We start from the raw sequence: 24,593 nt of genomic DNA, 5'->3' as shown, positions 1-24,593 counted from the left end.
AAGTTACCAAGACTCATGTGATTACAGAACTGGGGATGACCTTCTTCCAGCTCTATTTCTACATCACTCAAATACCAAAAACAGAGAGTAAACAGTACATTGGCAGTGATGATCTTATCTGAAAATAAGTGCTCACAAAGAACATTTCTAGAGCAGGTGATTGCTCTTTGCTTCTTTTTTTTGCATGGGCTTGTTTAATTAGATAGCAGGTCTTCTGTCAGCATGTGTTTTTTACCTACATTGCAGACAACAATTTGAGGAAGATGTGTTCCTCTACTCACATCCATTCAGTCCAATCTGTTTTCTTTTTCGGTTACAACCACTTGGTTAATGATTCTCTGCCTCCCATGTTAATACTTATTTTACAGTGAGAGTTCCTCTGTTTGGCATCAAATATTAGTTAAAAAATATTACCCTACTGCTGAATTCTTCAATATTCTTCCATATGGATGTCTTCTTTATCCATACCCCAGCATACCGAAAATCAGTTATTTGTGCACCAAATCTATATCATCATCAAGATTAGAAGGAAATCTGTAGTTTTCTGTGTTGCCTGACAGTTGCTTTCCATGGACGTTAACAGTCTGATAAGTCTCTCTGAACAGAGAGAAGACCATGCTTTCATCAGTGTAGTTTGTAGCAGTACCTTGGATTCATTTTGCACTGAAAAGAGAGACGTGCTAGTCTATCCTCTCTATTAAAATTCTGACTTCTGTTTTACTTCAGATAACAGATGCAGCACAGTCATACTGTGTTTTTTTCCAAAAAGAATGACTATCTGATCTTCATTAATACTAAAGCTCCTTGCAAATTTCTGTCCAAAATAAAGAAATACTAGTGAAAAGGTAAATGTACATTATGTCAAAGAAATGCTGGATACTCCAGTATACTAGCAAACTGGTATACTGGAGTATCACGTTGAATCTAGGTTGTTAACCCTTCTCCTTTCAACTATAGCTCCTTTCAAGACATTCAGAATATGAAACCAATGAAAGCAGGTCTCCTGAGAATGAATGTCTGCCATGAAAGACAAAATGTAGTAAAGGAAACAGTACAGTTAAACATGTATATATGATGTGATGGCTGCTGTCTTTGGTGAGATGGGCAGAAGTGAAATGAAACAGAATGAAGATTTTAAAAGGTTTCAGAATCTGTGTACCTGGAATACAAGTACTTCCCTGGAATATATGAGATGTCCACTGTTATTCACAGCCCAAAAGCCCATTCAGATTTATAAGCATATAATTTGGAAAACATGTATCTCTCACATGTTCTCTCAAATGAGGAAATTATAACTATAATCAGAGATGTCAATGGACAGGTCTCTGATTTCTTATGTGTGTATGTAATCTTGACAGCCTACTGTACTGAGCAATTTAAGAGCTTACAAGAGCATGCTAACCTAGAAATGAAATTCTAGAATAATGAACTCTGCCTTCAGTTAATTAATGTTTTTTGTTGGAAATTGCAGGCATGGAACAACAACAACAACAACAAATTATGACAGGCGAGTCACAGTGTCTCTGAGATGTCTAGTGACAAATATGCTATGAGCTTGAGAGACCCACATAACAGGATAATCAGAAAGCATTTTTCAAAACCTATTAAAAATGCAGGCAAGGACAATGGGACATGACTGTTTCCAGAAGTTGAAACATACTTTTCCAGCGGTTCATTTGGGCAGAAAACCTGCCTTATGCAATGTGAGTAGTTTCTAAAGAAATATATGTATTTAAATGCATGCCTTCAGTAAATACTGATCAAAAAGGGCTGGAAAGCATCTGAGCTTCTAATATCATGGCATTTCGGTCAAAACATCACTGTGCTCTTTCATAACAGCTATGTTTTTCATTAATGACCAATAGTATATATCTGCAAAGACTTGACCTATGTCCAGAAATCTTTTCTGGTAATCCCAAGTTTACTATGGAATTTCAATAATACAACAAGCATTTTTAAGGGTATTTCCACAGAACTATTTTTTTTGTTTGTTTTGATGTGCAATTTCTGTCAAGGTCAGCTTTTCTATATCATTATAAGCCATCATGTCTTTTAGTTAAGTTTTGTCTTAAGACACAACAAATCTGGTCATTTTCTGAGGTGTTATCTACTTGCTGAGATCATTTCTCACATGGTCCTTTTATAATTATTACCCTCCCAAATACTGATGTCACAGTTTAACATAATTTTTACAACAAACATTATTTCTGCCCCATTAAAGCAGTGCATTTATCAGTGACCTACTCCATATGAAGGTTTGTCTTTCAGCCAAAAAGAATAGAGGTATTGGAGCTAAAGTAACAGGACACTGGGGCTTAAGTTTACAGCCCATGCAGTCACTCAAACTAGGTCATCATTGCTGAGAGAAAATCAGCAATTAAGTTCCTCTGAGAACTGGCTACCAGACTCCTCTGCAAAGCCACAGGCACCATATAAGCATCTTCATCATGCTATTTTCGTGTTATCAAAGATTAAATAAAATATGGTACTCAATGCCTTTTTTGCCTCAGATTTCACTGGCAAGAGCTCTAGCCACACAACCCAAGCCCCTGAAGGCAAAGGCAGCGACTGAAAGAATGAAAAACTGCCCACTGTAAGAGAAGATCAGGTTCAAGACCAGCTAAGAAACCTGAAGGTGCACAGGTCCGTGCGACATGGTTAGATGTATCTGCAGATCCTGGGGGAATTGGCTGATGTAGTTGCTAAGCCATTGTTCATCATATTTGAGAAGTCGTGGCAGTTCCCACTGACTGGAAGACAGGAAACATAACACTCATTTTTAAAAAGGAAGACCTGGGGAGACACAGGACAGTCAGTCTCACCTCTTTGCCTGGTAAAATTGTAGAGCAGATTCTCCTGGAATCTATGCTAAGCCACATGGAAAATAAGGAGGTGATTGGTGACAGGCAGTATGGCTTCACCAAGGGCAGGTCCTGCCTGACAAATCTGATGGCCTTCTACGACAGGCTTACAGCATTGGTGGATAGAGGAAAAGCAACTGACATCATCTACCTGGATTTGTGCAAAGCATTTGACACTGTCCCATATGACAACCTTGTCTCTAAATTGGAAAGACATGGATGCAACCGTTGGACCTTACCAGTGGGTAAGGAATTGGCTGTACGGTTGCGCTCAAAGGGTTGCAGTCAGGGACTCAATGTCCAAGCGGAGATCAGTAACAAGTGACGGACCTCATGAGTCAGTATTGTGACCAGCACTGTTTTAATATCTTTGTTGGAGACATGGACAGTGGGATCGAGTGCACCCTCAGCAAGTTTGCTGATGATGCAAAGCTGTGTGGTTTGGTCAACACATTGGAGGGAAGGGATGCCATCCAGATGGACCTGGACAGGCTGGAGAGGTAGGTCTGTGCAAACCTTGTGAAGTTCAACAAGGCCAAGTGCAAGGTCCTGTATCTGGCCAGGGCAAACCCAAGCACAAATACAGGCTGGGCTGAAAATGCAGCCCTGATGAGAAGAACCAGGGGGTGTTGGCTGACAAGAAACTTGACATGAGACAGCAATGTGTGCTTGCAGCCCAGAATGCCAACCATATCCTGGGCTGTATCAAAAGATGCATAACTAGCAAGTCGAGGGAGGTGATTTTCCTCCTCTGCTCTGCTCTCATGAGACCCCCATCTAGAGTTCAGCTCTGGGGCCCCCAGCACAAGAAGGACATGGACCTGTTGGAGTGATTCCAGAGGAGGGCCACAAGGATGATCAAGGGGCTGGAACACCTCTCCTATGAAGAAAGGCTGAGAAAGTTGGGGTTGTTCAGCCTGGAGAAGAGAAGGCTCTGGGCAGACTTTAAAACAAGTTTCAAGTACCTCAAAGGGGGCTACATGTAAGTTGGGGAGGGACCCTTTTCTAGGAAGTGTAGTGGTAGCACAAGAGGGAATGGCTTTAAACTAAAAGAGGGTAAATTTAGATTAGTTATTAAGAAGAAATTCTTGACTCAGTGGGTGGTGAGGCACTGACACAGGCTGACCAGAGAAGCTGTGGATGCCCCATCCCTGGAGGTGTTCAGGGCCAGGCTGGATGGGGCTTTGGGCAACCTGGTCTGGTGGGAGGTGTTCCTGCCCATGGCAGGGGGGTTGGAACTGGGTGATCTTTAAGATCCCTTCCAATCCAAACCAATCTATGAAGTTATGATTCTATGATATTGAAATAGAGTGAAGTGAACAATGTCCTGGTTAATGTCAGAAGCAAGCCCACATCTCAACGCCAGCTCGTCTTCAGAGCTTCTGCCTTGGGACAGCTTTAATTCCACATGCAGCACACAGCATTTGTATACAAATAGTTTATGAAGCTACCTGTACCCCAAAGTTTGAAAGAAGATTGCAGCAGTGCAAGTCCTGTACTAATTAATTTTGTTAGGGAGGTTAGACCAGATGACCTCCAGAGATCCCTTCAAATCTCAACCATGCTGTGAATTATTATAAAAAGACCACTTGGGAAGGCTGTCAGCCTCTGAATCTTCCTCCTAAAAGGGATGTGCAAGTAAGCAGCCCCAGTAGGGTGGGAAATTTTTCTCCTGGCAGCAGATATATAAGTGCACTGGGGACAGCTGAGAACCGACGACTCCCAGCAGCTGCCTTGGGGCCATGGGAGCAAATACAAGGATCTGGGCAGAGGTAGGAGAGGTCATGGGCCGGTCACCAAGGTCATGGGTGGAGCAGTGCCTGCAGCCAGAGGCCTGGGCAAAGCAGATGGACATCATGTGGGGAGGGTGTGAGCAGATGTGCTAACACACGGGCATGAAGAGCATTGTCCACCACATCATGGAGGCTTTCAGGCCAATGTGTGCACAAACAGCTATAATGTGATTAGTCCTTTAAGTCTTGATCTGGGCACCAGAGTATCAACCTTAATATGTGGTGAAAAGCACAGATAGGAGAATCTCTTTAATCTAGCTCTTGCAATTGTTTTTGTTTGTTGTGGTGTTGTGTGTTTTTTCCAACAAGATGATTTCACAACAAGAAAATTGAAATTCCAGTGTGAGAAATGCAAGAAATGTTCCTGAAGCCAGAGGAATCATTTGAGTTCAGTTCCATTACCCAGATATCTATAATCTCTGATCTTTTTACTGGGTGGATTAGGAGGTCTGCAGAGAATGTACAAATTAGAATGAGTCAGAATAAATCTGGAATACTCAAGTGTTTAGCACGTATTCAGTTACCAGTACAAACATCTCATATTTCACATTGTTCTCCCACAAAATGTAAGTATGTTGCATATAAAAATGACAAGTTTTAAACTTTAATCTCCATATTGTTCAGCTAATCCATAAAATTACTCATAAGTGTGGTAGAATGCCCAGTATATTTAAGTATTGATTGCATATATGCTCACTGATCCCTTTTATTTAAAACGTTTTCTGAAAAGTAAGCTGCTGGCAGTTGTTAATGCATGGTCACCTTAAAGTACAGCAGTCTTAACACAAAATTTTCTGCCTGTACAGATTGTACAGCTGTTGTAAAATATAGTATTGGCAAATGGCAAATTGGAAGTGGCATACCAGTGGGAAAAACTGCTCACATTCCAGAAGAGAAAAAATATCTATTCACCTCCTGTTTAGTATTAATTTTTAGCAAAACAAAATACTATCCTGCAGTGGATGGTAATTAATATTAATTTTAACTGCAGTAGCGATGGAAGGAAGGAAGGAAGGAAGGAAGGAAGGAAGGAAGGAAGGAAGGAAGGAAGGAAGGAAGGAAGGAAGGAAGGAAGGAAGGAAGGAAGGAAGGAAGGAAGGAAGGAAGGAAGGAAGGAAGGAAGGAAAGGAATAGAAAACCCACTTCCAGAAAATAAATGTTTTGCAATGAAACCAGGGAGGATGGAAACAACCAAGCCAAGATCGTGTCGTGCTATAATATTTGCCTTGTGATGTCACTTCACTAGCATTACAGTGAAGGAATGGCCCCATCAAGTTCTTTTTGGGCTTCCTTCCCACCCCTCTCCACCACTACACCCAAGAGTGACACTCTATGATCCACCCACTTGGAGCTGGAAAATCAGAGCATCACACCCATTTACCAGATGTGTCATCTCCACTGTGTCCAAATGGACTCAACCCTCCTACGAGGAAGGCTTTGGGAGTTTGTGCTTAGTACAGTGGTGTAGTGACTAGAGGGAAGCCTCTTCAGAACATATTATATATTTGTCCCTGGCAACATAATGGAGAGCAGTAATACTGAAATAACAAACCCTCTGCACTTATTATGATACCCAAATCCAGATTTTCCTCTAATTCTGACTAACTTGGTATTTTAAATTACATTTCAGGATTTACATCCCTTTCCATCAGAAATTTGGGAGAGACAGACTGTGCCATTTTCAAGACAGGCTGAACATTAGATCTGTTATTCATTTCAAGATTTCTTTGTTCCCAATATTTTCCGAGTATCATCTGTGGTAAAAATTTGAGTTACTGCATATGATTAAGTTAATTTGAGTGTATTAACATTGTAGAGCACACAAAACGTTTTATCAATGTTCTTCATAAATATCAAGCAATTGTTGTAGAGTTGTTGCCACATTTCTGTGTACCCAGTAAGAACTCCAAGAGTTAACCCTGCAGTTTCTCAATAACCACTAGATCTGTGACCTCCTAGGAGTTATCTAAAAGGTCACTTTTTTTTTTTAATTAATATCTATCTATAAAAGCAGCAATAGTAGAATATTCATATAAGTAGATATCTCCAAGTTTTTTATATTTATATGTTATAAAGTTCCACTATAAATAAACAGATAGATAGATAGATAGATAGATAGATAGATAGATAGATAGATAGATAAAGTTACCCTATTGTCATGCTTAAAGTCATAGATAATGTCATGATTATTTTGTGGGCTTCTCTTCTTTCCCCTCTGCTCACAGGTGCTAGTATAGAAATCTGTATTCTTGCCTTTGATACTTTCTGTTTGTTTTGTGGATTTTGGAGATAGTTCAGGAGTTTCATAGAGTTTACTCAAGCTTTCCCCTGCAATTTTACATCTTATTTAGATAATCCAGTAGGTAGATTTTGTATGTACAGTAGACTTTTCACCCCAAACCCTCAGTATTTCCAGCAGGTCCATCTTCTAAAGTCATCTACTGAATTCACCTTACAGTAACATATATTATCACTAAAATGTGTCCCTCAAAATGTACCAGATCTACAGCTTAAGCAAATCATTTACTTCCAGATACATATATCATTTTTTGGTGTGACATTCTCCATACATATTTTACAGTATGTTGTGGCAAAGGCCAAAAATGCACATGTAGCTTCTAATTCTTAAGTTATGTTGAACTGCTTCAGCCTCTGCTTGCTGAGAATGGAAACCCCTGCACCGGAGAGTTGTTGTCCACAGGAGAGAGAATACAAAGAAGCTTGAAGACACTTTAATATGATGATTTAATTACTTGCTCCTCTGTAAAGTTTAATCATTTATAAGAACTTCTAAAGATTTGTTGTTGTTGTTTCTCTTTTCCTAGGTAATAGTAATAATAAAATGAAATGGCTGAAGAGACAATCCTAGTATGTTGTGGGGTTTCTTTCTGACATAAGAACAAAAGAGGAATCATCCATATTACTGTGGAAGAAGGTTCACCAAGTCATTTGTATTAATAAATGGAAAGAGGCAGGAAATGAAGGTTCTATCAAGTCAATACACATGTACCAAAGAACGTGTGGGGATTACTCACATAGGTATGAATAACACATTTTGATGTCTGTGCCATTTCTCATTAGCCCAGGATGTCTCACATATACTCATGATTATGGAAATAGAAATAGATTGTGAGTCAGAGAAGAAGTTGAGTCAGAATGAATATGTGAAGTCAGTAGAATGGAATGATCACGGCCATTAACTTTGCCTTGTGAAAGGTGGTAAGGCAAGACCAGTCAAAGAACCAAAGCAAAGAGGGCACCCAAAGGGCAACTGGATAAAATTGCCAAGATGTGTTGACAGCTAAAATGACAGGTATTTCTATTATCCTTAACAGTTACATCTGCATGTTACAAAACCTCAAATGACAGTTTATGTAAATGTTTTGGGCACTTTTTGTTGACGTTATGTCCCTCTGCACTTGTGTTCATTATCTAAGACATGTTTGTGTCTCAAATAAATAATACAGGTTATAAATGCTTCCTCATGACAAAGTAGGAATTCAATAGGAGTGTTCCCACAGAGTATGTATATGAGGAATATATAGATATCTGACTTCCTGTTTTTTGTTTATTTACATAGTTTGAAAGAGCTAGAATGCTGCAGTTACAAATTCAAGAGGAGAAATGTAAAAAAAAAAAAAAAAAAAAAGTAGGAAAATGGGATTAAATATATATTTTTATTATTATTATTTTATTTTTAAAAAATATTCATAGCTTTTTGGTTTGGCCAGTTCAGATAGCATGAGACTGATCTATGCAGAGTATTTTAGTGTTTACAACTCTGGTTCAATGAAGGTTGCGTTAAGGGAGAAAGAAATGTTAATAAAATTTTATGTTTTATCAAAACATACTTCTTTTAGTGTCTTGGGTTTGGGTTAGTAATTCTGCTAACACAGAATTTTGCTTCCCAACATGAACATAACTTCTTGATAAATAAAGTTAAATGACCAAATAATTTGCAGCTCTTAAAGTGAGAGGTGTATTATGCAATCATACTTCTGAGTTTCAGTAATTCTGCATAGTAGGAAAAAGTCATCCTATAATGACCCTATAAAAGTTACCCTAGATTTTTTTTGTAAGTAGATGTTAGTTCAGAATATGTTAAAAAATTTCAGAGAAGTTCAGATGAATTGGTTAAAGATGCTGTCTTATTGGAAAGACAAAATTAGCAAAGACAGTCATTTACTTTATGAGATCCATTTTACTTCACTGAGAAAATAAATGAGCTTTCAGGCACACAAGTCCTTGTTCAGGTCTGAAGTAGCAGAAGGAATTTTCAAAGTTAAATATAAACAGAGAACAAGACTCTAAGTTTATATTACTTATTGAACAGTTATACCTGAAAGAAAAAGTTGGAGACAGCACAGGAGCTATGGAAGAACATGAGTATGGAGAGAGTTGCTGATTATCTCCTGTGGGTCAGAAAGTAAAAAAGGTACTTATAATCTGATAAATATGTTTAGCTCACCATGACCATTACTTCTCTTCAGAATTAGGCATTGATCTTTTCCCAAACATATCCATCCTTGGAAAGAAGAATATATCATCAATATGGAATTGAAAGCCTGTCAAAGTTCAGCCAAGTTTTGTTGACCCAAGAAAGGTGATGAACTGATCTTTTTATTATTTTTTACATCTGACCTCTCTAAGGAATATATTTTACAGCTCACTGGTGAGGTCAGTCCTACCACTCATCTATGCATTATTCCATAGTTATGACATAATAAAGAATAAGACCTTGACCTTGCGTATTTATATATCTCTAACCATAAAATTAGTTCTACTGATATCACTGAATGGTAATAGCTTAGCATGTGTGTACACTATTGCCAATTTTGAAGACTTTGTACAAATATAGAGTTTTTATTTTTTTGTTACAACATGCTCAGGAAAGTTTAAAAGTTAATTTTAAATAAAAGCACATTAGAAGCTAAAAGACCAATTTTCTGCATGATTGTAATCAAAAATTATCTTTCCACATCACAGGTCCCACTACCTCAATTGATGTTAATTAAAAATCTTGCTTACATCACCAAAAGAAAACCCTTGGACCACACTGATGGGAACTTGCTGTCTAATCTTAAAACTGTTCCTTCTACTGATTTATTGAAGGTGAGAATGGCTGCATGTGGACAAACCCAAACACTCTCCAGTCAAGATACAGCAATTTCAGATTGGGAATCCTTCTGTGGTTTCTACCACAGGAAATCCAGCTATCATCCCAAGCCAGGGAGACTAGCAGAGGTCTGTTCCACAAGTGTTTCGGGTCTAGCTGCTCTGCACTAGTTAACATATACTTCTCTGTACAGTAATCAGTCCCAGTTGACTCCCGGAAGAGGCTCTCCCCAGCTAAAAACAACAACAATAATCAAACTACATTAAAATTTTTCCAAATGCCAACCCATGCCTCAGTTTATGGTGTTTGCCATAGCATATGAGGCTCCATATGTTGTTTTTTGTAATATCAACTTTGAATTCCCCACTTTTTCCTGCACGATGTCTCTTTTCTTCTGTGTTTTGGATTTTGCAGTATCAACCACATCTGAGATTTTCTGTGCTGCCTCGCTTTTGAAGAGTGCTTTGCAACGAGAGCCTTTGTCCAACACAATCCAAGTGTTTAATCATCTTCTCTGCAATCCTCAGAAATGCACAAGGACTATAATCAGTAAGTCTTACTCTGGACCAGGTACTTTCTTTTGTATGGTAATTTATAACTTTTATGCCTGTCGGTAGTTTTCTGTCAGATGTTTTGCTCTGAATCCTGACCAAGTTTCCCATCAGGGAGCTTTTGTACCATCTGCTATAAACCCAATTGTGAGAGTGGCTCATCAGATGTCAGTCAGTCATTCCTGAAATCAGTAAGAACGCCAAATGCAACAGGACCACCTATCATCACAAATGCTACTTTTGTTATGTTTTGATAACCCTGTGGTCTTCTGTTCCATTTCTTTTTTTTTTTTCTTTTTTTTTTTTTTCTGATTTGAAGTATTCTTCAGAAAGGCTAAGAAAGAAGAGTTTCACTTCACCTATTTGTTCTTTTTTTTTCTAATAACACAGCATCCTATAGTATGAGAACTAAGCAAATATCGTCTGACTTCTGTAAGAGCATCTTCAAGGTACCTCATCACCAAAAACTTGCTCTAAAAATGTGTCTTCAATCTCTTGAAGCTGGTGTTGGTATTTTTTTTCCTCTCTTGGCCTTACAACAGCTATTCATGAAACTATCTTTACAAACTTATGTGAGTTTTTCTCATATGCTAATATTCAGGGAGGGAAGAAGACATGAAACAAGAAATGAAGTTTTTATTTTGTATCAGAAAGATTGTGGATTATTATCAAGCTAAACGCAAAGTCTAAAACAAAATTTGACTAAAAACTTCACAAAGATAATTTAGAAGTGGGAAGTTCCTTCATCAGCAGTATCCCTAGAGCCTCTGTGCAGCTATCAGCTAACTCTGCATATGGTATGTTGTAAATAAAGTATCATATTAATCCTTTTCTTCCTGTAGCAGAACCAAGTGATTAATGCAGCTCTGCTCTGCTCTTTACCCTTCACTTTAATGAGTCACACAGGCTGGATAATGGTGGCCTTGCATCCTTTTCAGTTAGGGTTTATTTGAATACTTGTTAATTTTTCAGGGCCACTATAATCAGGATGTTATGTATTAAAGGGGACATGCAAGATTACAGCTTTTGACACTATCTCGTCTTAAATGTTATGTTAAGACGAAATCATCTCCTGTTTTCCTGAGAAACAGGGAAAAGCTTTATTTAGAAGAAAAAAATAAATAACTGGTCTTGAACTTACTCAGTTAGGAGTTTGGGGAGTGGATAACCAAGAGGATTCTTCATTCAAATGCTTATCTTCTCAGCTCATGAGCAGGGTGCTCCGGAGCTCTGTCTGGGGCAAGAGAGAGTATGCTTTGGCAGCAGGAAACTGCTGTTGTAGCCTGAGTGCTAATGCAGATCCTGCAGTCTTTCCACACCTATAATGGATAGGTGCTATGTACAAATGCATGTGTCACTCTACCCCTTACATCCTGCCTTTAGCCATGCATCTACAAGGGCAACCTCCCCTCAGAAGTAAGCAGTCAGATTCACAGAGGTCCTTGACTGAATTCTGTACTAAGAGTGAGAGAGATGATAAAAATAATTCACACTTCATAGTCCTATTAAAAAGAAAAAAAAAAGAAAAAAAATTATCAGCCACACCAGTCCTTATAAATGTCTGCAAATCCTATTGATTTGCTGAGCTGATGTGGCAGCTGCCTATGGTATAGCAGGCAGCAGAAAGTACCTCCAGCGCTCATCCCAACCCTTAGGTCATCCCTCCTTTGTTGAAATTCAGACCCTATGAGCATTAAACATCATTCATTGTTTCTTTTTTAATTTGGGTACTTAATATCCAACACCCTTCAAACACAGATCTAAACACTTACGAGAAGCAGAAAGTACCTTCTCCTGTACAGGCCCTCCTCGCCCACTTTGTCAGTAGTGAAAACAGGACCAAGTGAAATCTTTCTGTGACTTCAGTTTCCATGGTTGCCAAGGTTCATACTCATCTTATTAAATGCAGGTGTCTATACCTGCACAGCCCTGGGTGCTTCCAGTGCACAACCTCTTCCACCCTATACTACATGAATGATACAGTGTCTATAGCTTCAAAGGACCTTTGGTGAGATGTACTTGTCTGGACTGCAAATATCTAATATTTGAATCTTACTCAAATTGTCCTCTTACCTCAGTCACCGCTTCAGCATAGCCCTCTAGCCAAAAATTAAGCTGCAGAGATAATCTATTTCATCTATGTCTATCTAGTATTTCTATGACTATCAGTGATAGTCAGTCCAGCACACTCACAAACAGGCATACTTAATGAGTTATCCAAATAACCTGGATGGCAGAACATCAGCAGAAATTTAAAACGTGTAATATATATACAAACTTTTTAAATGATGCCAGAGGTCACTTTTAAAGAAAGAGTCATATAATTTCAATATATGGGTGAAGAGATTTTAGCCAACTTTTGATCCAGCTGCAAAGGTAGATAACTCCGAGGAAACTGAGTAAATGGAATATATTAGTGGACTGGTTCAATTGGTACAGAGATTTTGAGAAACAAGCAACCAAAACCTAAAGATATATCTAGCAAAACTGCAAAAACTCCATAGCAGAAGACTGAATGGGCTGCTCAAAGAAATTCCATACCCTGACTATTTATGGCTTCCTTTTATCCTGAATTCTGACTTTCAACTAAAATATGAAGCTGCTAACATTCACTGGGAGACAGGAGTGGGTGGTCTTACTGAATGCTATCAGAGATCCATACACACAAAAAAAATAATAGAGGATATGCGTACACGCTCTACTAAGGCATAAAAAAGAGACATCCCAAGTTAGCACAAGCAAACTTGGCTTTGGTAGTATAGGTTGGCCACACCTGAGCTAATGAGTCTGGTGGAGACTAGTATGGACAGAATATGTCATGGCATGAGCTGGCATCTCCAGATGACACTGTGCTGCATGATTCAGATGTAGCTGCTTTTCATTTCAGTGAGACATGGGTTTCTCAGCTAAATCTTCAACCATACAGTAGGGACAAGACACAACCCACCTACTCCTCCTTTTCCAGAAGCAAAGACATGCACCGAACCTTTCAGACCATGGTGCTGTCACTAGGATCCAGATGCACCAGCATGCTCTTGTTTTAACTTGTCTTTGGCACTGTGAACCTTCAGATGATTGAATAACATGCTGCAGTTGGGCTCAGAAAGTCCAGAAAGGAATGGTCCCTCTGAAAAATGGTGATAGCAAGGACAAGAGGCACTTCACCTCTCCCCACACACAGACATAAATAAGCTAATATTCCTGTGAAGCTGCTGTAACCAGCTTTGCTTTTTCTAATAACTTTTTATGGTTTTATAACTTGGAAACAGAAATCCCATTTCATAAAGTAAATCTCTCATAAAACACAATATTTAGATGTAATGCACACCCCTTGTCAACCCCCCCTTTTTCCACTATTGTATCACAGTTTTTCCTTTCTAAGTGTAGCTACTCCTGCCTGCTGGAGCATGGGAATGGTGGAGAAGTGGCTGTATCTGACTCTTAGAAGGAAGTCAGCCTTGCAATTAACTGCTTTCAGATCTAAAAAGATAATAATAATAATAAATAATAATAATAAAATAAAAAATAATAAATACATACATAAATAAATAAAAGACAATATTTACAGATCTCATTCAGGGGACTCTTTGTAGTCCAGACTGTGCTTACAAGATTCCCTGTGTCTATTACCATTCCAGAAGAGTTTTGCTCTGGTCTTCCCCTTCTCTAACTTTTTTCTACCTGCATGGGAGGAAGGGAACAGATCAACCTCAGAACATGTTTCTTCTCATAAGTCTACACAGAATTAAATATTCAGATATTCCACAGATAGTTGGAGGAAATGTCAAGTTCTCTATTTTTCTAGTTGACAGCACGGGAGGAGCAGCATGAGGTGGTTCTAATGTTCAGAAGTGAACCATGCCAGGAGGTCAGAGGTAAACAGGGTTTCCATGCCAAGCGAGAGACCATGCAGCCAAGCAGACTGAACTCGTCTGGCTTCCTGTTTCCCAGAGAACAGAGCACAAAAAGGTTGATGTGACCGAGGCAAGAAAGGACACAGATTCTCAAGACAGGGGAAGTTGGAAACTCCTGTCCGCAGAAGGAAGGCTTCCTTCCCACATTTGTTGCCCATTTGCAACAGAAAAGGAACAAGTCCTGCTCAGGGGATGGTTGGGGCTAGACATTTCTGTCATCAGATCAGGACCAAAACTAAGAAATAATTTGTCAAGTGTTACAGCCCAGTTAGTTACCATGCTGTAGGAAGCAGAAGAACCTCTCTGCCAGACAGATGTATCATCCCAGCAGATTCAGTGCTGAAGCAGATTTGCCTGGAGCTCAGATCCATGACAAAGCAGAGACATTTCTAAGGCTGCCAGCTCCAAAAGGGAGCTGCCACTGCCCCGAGGCAAGCCAGGGAGCAACACTGCTTGGGCCTCTGGGAGAGCAGTTTTAATAAAGGGGTAAAAACTGCTGTGTGATAGCAGCTGGGAGAGAGGAGTGAGAATGAGCCCTGCAGACCCCACAGACCCCAGTGCAGCAGGAGGACAGGAGGTGCTCCAGGTGCACAGCAGCAGTTCCCGTGCCGCCTGTGGAGAGGCCCCTGGTGGAGCAGGCTGTTCCCTGCAGCCCATGGGTCCCACATGCAGCAGATCTCCACACTGCAGACCATGGAGGAGCCCCCGTGGAGCAAGTGGATGTGGCCTGGAGGAAGCTGCGGCCCATGGAGAGCCCCCGCAGGAGCAGGCCCCAGGCTGGAGCTGCAGTCCATGGAGAGGAGCCCATGCAAGAGCAGGGGGCCTGGGAGAAGCTGCCACCCGTGGGGGACCTGTGCTGGATCAGTTTGCTCCTGGGGGATGGATGGACCCCATGGTACAGAGCCGTGTGGGAGCAGTGCTTGAAGAGCTGCTGCCTGAGCCCCCGCAGGCTCAGTTCAGGAAGGACGGCATCCCATGGGAGGGACCCCACGTGGAGCATGGACAATTCAGCATGGCATAGAAGAGGTTAAGGAACACTGTAATGACAGCCTACTTGGAGGTCAATTACAGAGATGATGGAGCAAATTCCTCTTCATATTGTGAAACAGAAAATTTGACCAAGGGCAACAGTCAGAACTTGCTGGTCAGGAGAATCAAGTTGGGCATTAGGAAGATTAGTTGAAAGTGCAGTACTGGCTCAGGATATCCAAACAGGTGTTGATATCTCTGTCCTTCATGATAAATTTGGACAAAGCAATGTCAGATCTTTTCTGGCACTAGTGGTACTCCTGCTCTGAGTGGGAGGCTGGGTTTCAGGACCACCAGTGCTCTTTACCATCCAGCATTATTGTGATTCTGTGATTCCTGTCCCCTTATTTGCTTTCCTGGCTGGGAAGCTAAGCTGCCATGTCAAGATCTAGCCTTTAGGGTGCCTGAGAGAGTTTTTACCTGTTTTTACTGTGTATTGAAGGCCAAATCTGTCACTACTACATGGATTGTCACTACTAGTGGTCTTTGGGGAAGAGGAAAGAGAAATGATGCATTTATTATTCTATTAAAGTATCTACAGCCTTGCATGGTACACATTTAAACAGACGGTGGGAGATCTGTGCCTTAGGAAGCAAACAGACCATTCCACACCTGGTTGATAACTGATTCTGGCTTTCACAGGACCATTGATTCTTAGGTTTCAGCTGCAGTTTAAATATTGCTGTATTGTCTCTGGAAGGGCTGATTTCACAAGTGAGATCACAGTCTCTCAGTAGGGGAGCTATGTTTTTTAATTTAGCATGTTTAAAGCATAGATAAAAATGAAAGGGGAATAAACAAAACAACAACTACCACTTTGTTTTGATCAAGATAAACCAGATAAAAAGATCTACCTCAACAGGAATTAGAATCTTGAGGACATAAAGAGTGGATTTCTATCATGGAAAAGACCATAGATTTGTTTTTGTTTTCTTTTCAAGCTAAATTAATCTCTAAAGTCAGCAGTTCTAACAAAAGATTCCCTTCTTCAAAAACTTACTTCATGTGACTCCAATTTTTTATTTCAGTAAACACCATTTTGGACCTCTTTTTTTGTAGAAAAACAGAGTGCATTTGAAGTGATAATTTTTTCACTCAGAAAAGTTTTTCTCCAGAAATAACTCCAAACAGCAATCCACTAAAATCTGAATCAATTTAAAAAATACATTTCACTAGCTCACTTTTCTTTCTAGACACAGCTGTTCAACAAATGTTGCTTGAACAGCACTCATGGCATCTAGATGGAGAGCTATGAGGAAATATGTCTCGTCTTTATGTTACAATCAGGACAGTTTAATTGTTAGAAAGCTTTAGCTACAGTAAGTATGTCATCTTCATCACGAGACAGAAGTTGAGGTATCCTACCCTTCTGTTTTATGTGGTCACTAAAACAACATAAAAGTGGCCAAATGCAATTAGTAGAGATAGATCTTGTGCAATACATTAATGCCTAAGCATAAACAGTTCTTTCTTTCCCCAATGCACTCCGAAGCTATAGCCTAACTTTTGAAAAATATATCAATGTATGGCTATTAAATGAAGTGATAAGCTCTTGCAGAGTAAATCTGCTTTCCAACGATCATTTTCTCCTTTTGTGCCAATATGGAAGAGTGAGAGTAGAGTACACTACTCTTCAAGGAGAGGACTCTTTTTAAAATAATATTCACCAATAATATTCTCCACCTCCACTGCTAAATTTCACTGACCTGCAATTAAAAGATATTTTAAAATAATATTTTATTTTGCTCCTTCTGTTCATGATCTATTAGTCCTGTACTACATTCTGAGATCAAAATGCAATCTAAGCAGAAATGTTTACCACAGTCCTTTCCACCTCAGTGAAAGATGTCTGTCTCTCTCTTTTATTTTCCAGCCATTACCATTTCAGCAGAGTGCCTTTATGGGATAATCAAAAGAAAACATCCCGGAAATTTCAGTCATAACTTTGGGGTTTTTTTACCCTCTGTCTCAAACAAGGGCCAGATGCACACTCTGAGACTGAGTCATAGTGAGGGATTTTTTGGTTATTTAATTACAGTTTTTAATTAGTGTGAGAAAGCTTAAGTGATCCTAAATAGTGGTAGCAGTTGACAAATTACAAAAGCACGCCATGCCCACAGAAAAGCTAATGCTGCAAGGAAGGCACCAGCAATCAACACTCATTTGTAATCAGTTACATTTCAAAGAAATAGTTTTTCCAAGTATCTTTGTGCATGTGGGATTAGTATCGTCTTTGAAGTTTAAATCATTTTTAAGATCCTGCTAGAGGCAAATTAGATAAGAAGGTGGCTGTGCAATTAAATTAACACTTTGGAAAGCTCACACAGTTGTAAGATCCAACCACTTATCCTGATAAAATGGTGCCAACACTTTAAAGAGGTGTACCGTCTTATTTTTTACCTATAAATTTTGTTGCTGACAGATTTGATAGGTGCGTGATTCAGTGCTTAGCACTGGTAATGTGATTCATCCCAGTTTCTGAATAGTTGTCCAAGATGAACGTTCTGGTGAAGACTCCAGCAGTATAAATCGACTTCTACAGGACTTGGCCACGCTTGCTGTGCTCAGTCTTGATGCTGTTTTCCAACTCAGCCCCCAGAAACAAGGTCCAGGGACATCTGCTTGAGGTAGTGCCAGACCCATCAAGTCCTACACATGGTCACAAGCTTAGTTTCTGTACTCCGTTTCACACCCACTGGCCAGGGCCTTGGAACAGCTGTGCCTGGTGCCTGGCTTCCCTGGGCAGGGGGCCTGTGCCACAGCTGAGGACAGGCACAGCTCAAAGACAGATGCTCCAGCAACAGCCTCTCCCACGGTACACGGTTTCCCTCTGCCATCTTCATTGCGTTGTCTGGCACACTCATTGCATGCCTTCATCATTTGATTAAATGCCTGCCCCCATCAGTGAGCCCAGTGCGTGATTCCTGCACATCACGGCTTTGCTAACTCAAGAGGTCTGTTGTGGTGGACTGCCAGATCCTGTCTCTGCATCTCCTTTTAGAGTATGTGGGTTTGGACTGTCAATCACTTGCTGACAAAGAATCAATTCTCTCCACAGAGCCAAGTGGTTTTGTAAAATGCTTTCTGAATCATATCAACCAGATGCCTTTTACAACACTGCATTTGTGACCAAGACTTGACAAAAGTAAAGGAGTTTCAAAATAAAGTATGTCTTAATCGTTAAACTTCTTGAAAAGTCAGCTAACTGGATGGAGCAATGGTAGGCAACTGAAAAGGGGGTGTTGTTTGGAACTGTGTATATAAATCTTTGTCTCAGTGAAAAACTCCAGCAAAAGTATTCTCAATTTTTTAAGAAAAAAAAAAAAAAAATCTTATCTGTATTTGCAAGGGGACAGAGCTAAAGTTTTGATGCCTTTCATGCAGTTTTTGGGAGCTGAGCCCCCATAGTTTGATCAGCAAGCATTCAAAGTGATTCACTCCAAGAGAAGTTAGACACCTGTGTTCTTTTAGGAATCCTATTATTCATTTCTTAAATGTTTACCTGTTCGGATGCCTGATATTTTTATGTCATATACTTTTTATAAGCTTTTGTAAGCTAGTGGACAAGAAAGGATCAGATCCAAACTGTTAGCCTCCTGCCTTGTAGGCTGGATCCTTGTAAAGGGTGTCTGAAGCCTGGAATCAAGTTTACCTTAGCATTGAAATCTCCTGAAAATGAAAGCATGAAACAAATGTTCCCTGAGAGCTTAAAGACGGAACTCAACCTGACTTCAAGGATACAGGGTTATTACACAGACTCTCACAGAATTCAGATTTTCTGTCTGGAACCTGTATCTAACAAGGTGAACAGAAGTGTTACAAAACCCCACAGAGCCACCTGTACAGTTAAGTTTGAGGTCTGTGAGACAACCAATGTGAATCGCTTCTCTCCATCATTACATTCAACACACTCTGTAAGAGGAATTGATGAGACCTTTGAGGAGTACTTCAAGGTTTACTTTGCTGCAGTATCTGTTGCAGAGGACTGCATTTTCCAGCATATTGTGCTGCTTTAAAATGAATTCCAACCAGGTAAAAAGGTCTAACCTATTGTGGTGTTACAATTTTAATAAATATTTTTATTGTTGGGTACAAGTTTCCCTAATACTCTACACAACCAAAGAGAAAATGGAGTAGCTGCAAGCAATGTTAGCTAACAGCTAACAAAAGAATCAAGAAATTCACCTACTAGGCATCACTCACTCATCAGGTTGGCTTTCATTCACCCAAAACACCCACTAGTGATTAACAGTACATCACTTGCCCCTAAAAAGAAAAAGTATACTTTTGAGAAACCATCTGTATTGTGTCTGTTAGGATGCTTGTGGTGGAGGGAGGAGTAGGTTCTGCAGCTCATTCCAAGAAAAACAATGTCTTTGCTTATAGAAAAGAAAAAAAAAAATCAGAAAAGCAGAGAGAGAGGAACAGAGGACAAATGCAATGACACTGCAGCAGCAGCAGCAGCACAGCTCCCTGGAAGCTGGACAAGGTTAGAGGAGCATCTCTGGTTTAGCAAGCCAATGCTGCAAAGTGCTAAGCTCCCCTGCTGGAGTTAATGGGCACCCAAAATCCTGAAGGAGGACAAATATTTCTAAACTAAAAACTCTTTTACTCAGCTCTTTCTTTTTGCTGAGGCAAAAAAATGACTTAGTTCATAATCAGTGAAAAGCTGATCCAACAGCTTATGCAAGTGAGGTTCTTGCCAAAAGAAGGAGTGCTGGAACAAATGAATAACTTAAGGAAAAACGGGAAAACAGTGGTAACATCTAAAATGATTTAACAAGGTGTCTAATCCCATAAAAATATAACATTATTTACTAGACTAGAGAACTGAAACGTGTGTTTACATTTGGAAATAAAAAGTGAAACCTAAATGTCACTTTGTCAATTATTAAGCAGTTATGTTTATTTCGAAGCAAATAAGGAAGGAGGGAAGGAGAGAAGGAGGGAAGGAAGGAGGGAAGGAAGGAAGGAAGGAAGGAAGGAAGGAAGGAAGGAAGGAAGGAAGGAAGGAAGGAAGGAAGGAAGGAAGGAAGGAAGGAAGGAAGGAAGGAAGGAAGGAAGGAAGGAAGGAAGGAAGGAAGGAAGGAAGGAAGGAAGGAAGGAAGGAAGAGAGGGAGGGAGGAATGGAGGAAGGGAGGGAGGGAGGGAGGAATGGAGGAAGGGAGGGAGGGAGGCTGGTTATGTTGATATGGCACAACACAGTATATCAAGATGACTAGACTAGCCCAAAATTTGTTTTTTAGGCCCTTGTGACAATGCACACACCTCACAAAATCTGTGTTTGCAGTCCCTGTGGGAGTACAGACTAGGAAGACAACACCATTTTGTCTGTGCAGGCTTTCACCTTGCTGGACATCCTCTCATCTTCAACTTCAATATAATTTCCTAAGGGCTGCTAGCATAGACCTAAAAATAGAGACTCACTAAGTGAACCGGCTGCTTCATAAAAACATAGACATCTCAGACAACACAACAGATGAGGACTGATTTGGCAGATCACTTTGCAGATCCCTTTGGCAATGAAGCTTCCTGGCCAGGGACTCCATCCCCTGGGGAAACTGACCAGGGTAAGATGTGCCAGTCACGCTGCGCTGAGATTTGCTGGAAGTTGTTTGGGAGCAAAAGATGAGTTTGACAAAGAAAAGACTGCAGAAACTAAGCTGCTTTAGACAAGGACCAATACAGAGAGTAGAAAAAGAGGTGGAAAAAAATGAAAGGTATATTTTGGCATGCATATTCATATTTTTAATAAATTTTTGATAATATTTGTGTGAAAGGCAGACATCATTTTTTGATACACTCCATGACTCATAGAGTTTTCAAAACACTCAGAAAGTTGCCCTTTTATGTACTTTCTCCATTTAGGTCTGAGAATCACATAACAGTTTGGATTGGAAAGGACCTTAAAGACCACCTAGTTCCATCCCTCCTGCCACATGCAGGGACACCTTCCACTGAGCCAGGTTGCCCAAAGCCCCATCCAACCTGGCCTTGAACACTTCCAGGGATGGGGCATCAACAGTCTCTCTGGGCAACCTGTGCCAGTGTCTCACCACCCTCACAGTGAAGAATGTCTTCCTTACATCTAACCTATACCTACTCCTTTTTAATTTAAAACAGTTAGCCCTTGTCTTAACACTACACACTCTAAAGAGTCTCTCCCTGTCTTTCTTGCAGACTGCTTATATGTCTTGCCTATATGTTTCCCAAAACCTCCTCTTTCCCTGGTATGCCTCCACCTGTCTCAGCCCTAAGAACTGAAGTCACAAGATACCTTGGTTAGAGGCTGGAGAAGGACCAAACATTATGGTAGGACTCAAGGCTCATTAGAACAACATTCTTCCCCTCCTGCCAATCCAGAGGTCCCATGAAAACCACCATCAAATGTAGGAAATTGCACATACATGTACGACCTTCCTGTGCAGTAGTTCTACTTCCTTTTCCGGGCAAGTAAACAGCTAGCATCCAGCAGCCAAAGTTTGGTAATATCCAACTTGGGGATATCTGGAAAACAGAGAAAAGGGATTTAGATAAACTTGATTTTTACAGTAAGCAAAGATATCCTTACAGCTATATGTACAGAACCTACCTTACTCCTCTGGCCAAGAGCCACCTTGTCTGCTGTTTCCAAAGCATAAAAATGTATTTCATTTGAAAGTAATGTAGAAATACTGCTCAGGCATATCTCCAGCTTCTCCCTTTTTTCACTTTTCAGAGTTAACGTCGTGCATAACTGGCAATACCAGTTTTATCTGTGGAGGTGGCAGCTGGGGAGATTACTGGGAAAAATAAAAAGAGCACTGGAAAAATGGCCTGAGGAGCCAACAACATTGACAGTCACAGAAAGGTAGGCAGGTCATGCTTTTAGGAGGAAGGTCAGAAGAGAGGGTTTTGGTGAACTGTGGAAAAAGCCGCACACTTAGCAGCTGAGGACACATTGTATTACAGGGGGTAATCAATAACAGCATGCGAGATGTGTTTCTCATCCAAGTCATGTTTCGCTTTGTGCACTTTCCTTCTGTTTGCAGCAGTATGCAGACTGCTACAGGCTACTTGAGTGTTTTCTTGTATCTTCCCATTTCCACAAGATCATTTCAGCAGAGGCATTTCCACTCTCAGCAAAACCAAGCTGTTCCTATTTGTATCAGGCAAACCAGATGGAGAAAACAAATCATTAATTTATGACTTAGAAGATACATTTTTATGACAGGACTTTGTAGCACACCACACTTCTTTTTCAGTTTAATTTTTCTTGACATTTACAAGCAGCTAGGAAAATAAAATTAGAAATGGGAGATTCCCATTACGCAGTGGCGGCTGCGTAATTCCTCTCCGGCTGCAATTTCAGACCCTGCCCTGCCAGCAGCGGCCCCAGGTAAGGCTGCCTCTGCTCCCTGAGCAGCTCACCTCTGCTCCCAGCCAAAAAATTCCACCTCCTCAGGTCTGCTGGGATAACTGTGTGTATAATTTCTTCCTATCCTGCTCAGTCAACATGAAATCCTCTACAGAGGTAGCCTGCCTCCTATAACTGGACCGTGAAATGAGCTGGGTTGCCTCCACTGGTGGCTGTAAGGGAGCAGGACACTGCTGGGGAAAGCAGGCTGAGGGGTGAAGGGCATTTGGGTGTTTGGGGACAGCAGCACTTTTGCTCATCTGGGCAGCAGCAGCAGCACATGCCTGGGCACAGCAGGGATCAGCCTGGCACAGAAGCCACCTATCGTCTGCAGTTCAGGATCACACCTGCCCACGATGCTGGTGTTGTCAGCTCAGCATGAACAAGCCTGGCTGTCCCTTGCCTTTGGAAATGCTTGGGAAGGCAGCCAGGTACCTTCCTGTGCCTTGGCTGAACTCTGATCATTGCACAGATCCAGCCCCGGCGACCAGCCCACAAGCATCACACTGTCTTGCTATCAGGGGCACTGAGGGTGACTGCCACGTGCCCACAGCTGCAGCCTCACAGTGGCAGGATCACTCCCTTGCCAAAAACCCAGATGTGCCCCTCGTACACTTAGGAGATTTTCTGACAGCTCATGGAGGAGAGGTCTGACCAGAAATATTGCTTGCAATGCTTTAGTGAGACAGAGAGCTTCACAACCTCCACTGCTAAATAATAATTAGAAAAAAAAAAAAAAAAAAGAAAAAAATGCATTCCCTCTTTCTGCTCCCACAATGCCTCTAATAGGTTCCCAGAGCAGATGACCTGTGCATCTCCAAGTGCTTTGGATAGCCCTTCTAGTTCCTGTATGAACCCTTGTGCTTCGCAGTTATTAATCACCCAATTCATTGACAGTGCTGACATGGAGGAGAGGTTTAGAAAGTAAGCATGCCTTGGAAATTGTGCCTGATTGTTGGTTTTGTTTGTGAAACTGCTCAGATTGTGGGAACAGTGACAGGCTCTGAGAGGACAATTTAATGTTTTTAAGTCAGATGAAGTGGCTGCTGCTTTTAGTTAATTGCCAACTCTGTTTTTCAGTACTAAACAGAAAACAAATTCTATTCTGTTCCCCATAACGAGCCAATTCCAATTAGGGTAAGTACCAGGGGATAATTGTAGACTACCTATGGTTAATTAGGGCTCCACTGTGTGTTTATAACACTCCAGGGATGTAAATATTTTATGATAACCACAGCTTCATACATTGTTACCACTTAATTTAATGTATTACATCATTTTTACTGTGAGGGGGGAAAGAAAAGAGGCAAGCCTTGAAACACAACCTCAAAAGCTGCAACCAGATCTCCCCGGTAGCAAACCACCCTGTCTGATAATGGTGTTATGCTGACAAACTCCCTTTTTTAGGTCATCTTCTGTTCATTTATCCAGAAAAACGTGTGCGCCATTATTAAGGCTGGCTTTGAACTCATGAGCTTTATGGAGAACAGAAAAGCAAAGGAAGCAGGAACTGGTGCTGGCCTGATCCCACAGTGCTGCCCAGCCTGCCCGAGGCCAAGTGCAGATGGGGTGGTGGGCACCTGAGGGCTCCCACAGAAAAAAAAAAAAAAAAAAAAAAAAAAAAAAAACACTGTGAGATACAAGTAATGCTATCGGGATGAAACAACGAAAGAATGATAAATATATGCAAGTTTTACATGGTATGAAATGTTTCTGGCTGGTGTTGGAAATGCAAGAGATTTTCATTTACTAATTATTACACCAAAAATGTGACATCATGAGAGGGGAGAGAGAAAAAGACAGAGTTTGGATTCTGGAGAAATTCACAGGAAATTCCACCTGCGAACAGGAGAGACACCTTGAATACAAAACCCACAGAAACCCCTCGGTTTGTTAACTAGCCACTCAGAAAACTGTCCTGTCTGCAGAAATC

The 24,593-nt window shown here is 40.7% G+C and overlaps 1 long non-coding RNA gene across 3 annotated transcripts in view; it reads right to left on the bottom strand.

Moving 5' to 3' along the window:
* Window positions 1–24,593, bottom strand: part of LOC106020281 (uncharacterized) — a 96,980-nt gene that overhangs the window by 29,104 nt on the left and 43,283 nt on the right. The window contains exons 2-3 of one of the 3 annotated variants that reach the window (XR_011804726.1): window positions 21,857–22,402; window positions 21,542–21,771 (exon numbers count right to left, since the gene is read on the bottom strand). This is a non-coding gene — a long non-coding RNA (uncharacterized lncRNA). Of the gene's footprint in view, window positions 1–20,464; window positions 21,772–21,856; window positions 22,403–24,593 lie in introns of those variants that run through there. The other 2 variants (XR_002406646.4, XR_005260989.2) reach the window with 2 other exon arrangements.

Source organism: Anas platyrhynchos, chromosome 1 (assembly GCF_047663525.1).
Source record: "Anas platyrhynchos isolate ZD024472 breed Pekin duck chromosome 1, IASCAAS_PekinDuck_T2T, whole genome shotgun sequence".
NCBI classification, from domain to species: Eukaryota; Metazoa; Chordata; class Aves; order Anseriformes; family Anatidae; genus Anas; species Anas platyrhynchos.
The sequence above is the reverse complement of the archived record's forward strand: the minus strand, read 5'-3'. Positions and strand labels throughout refer to the sequence as shown.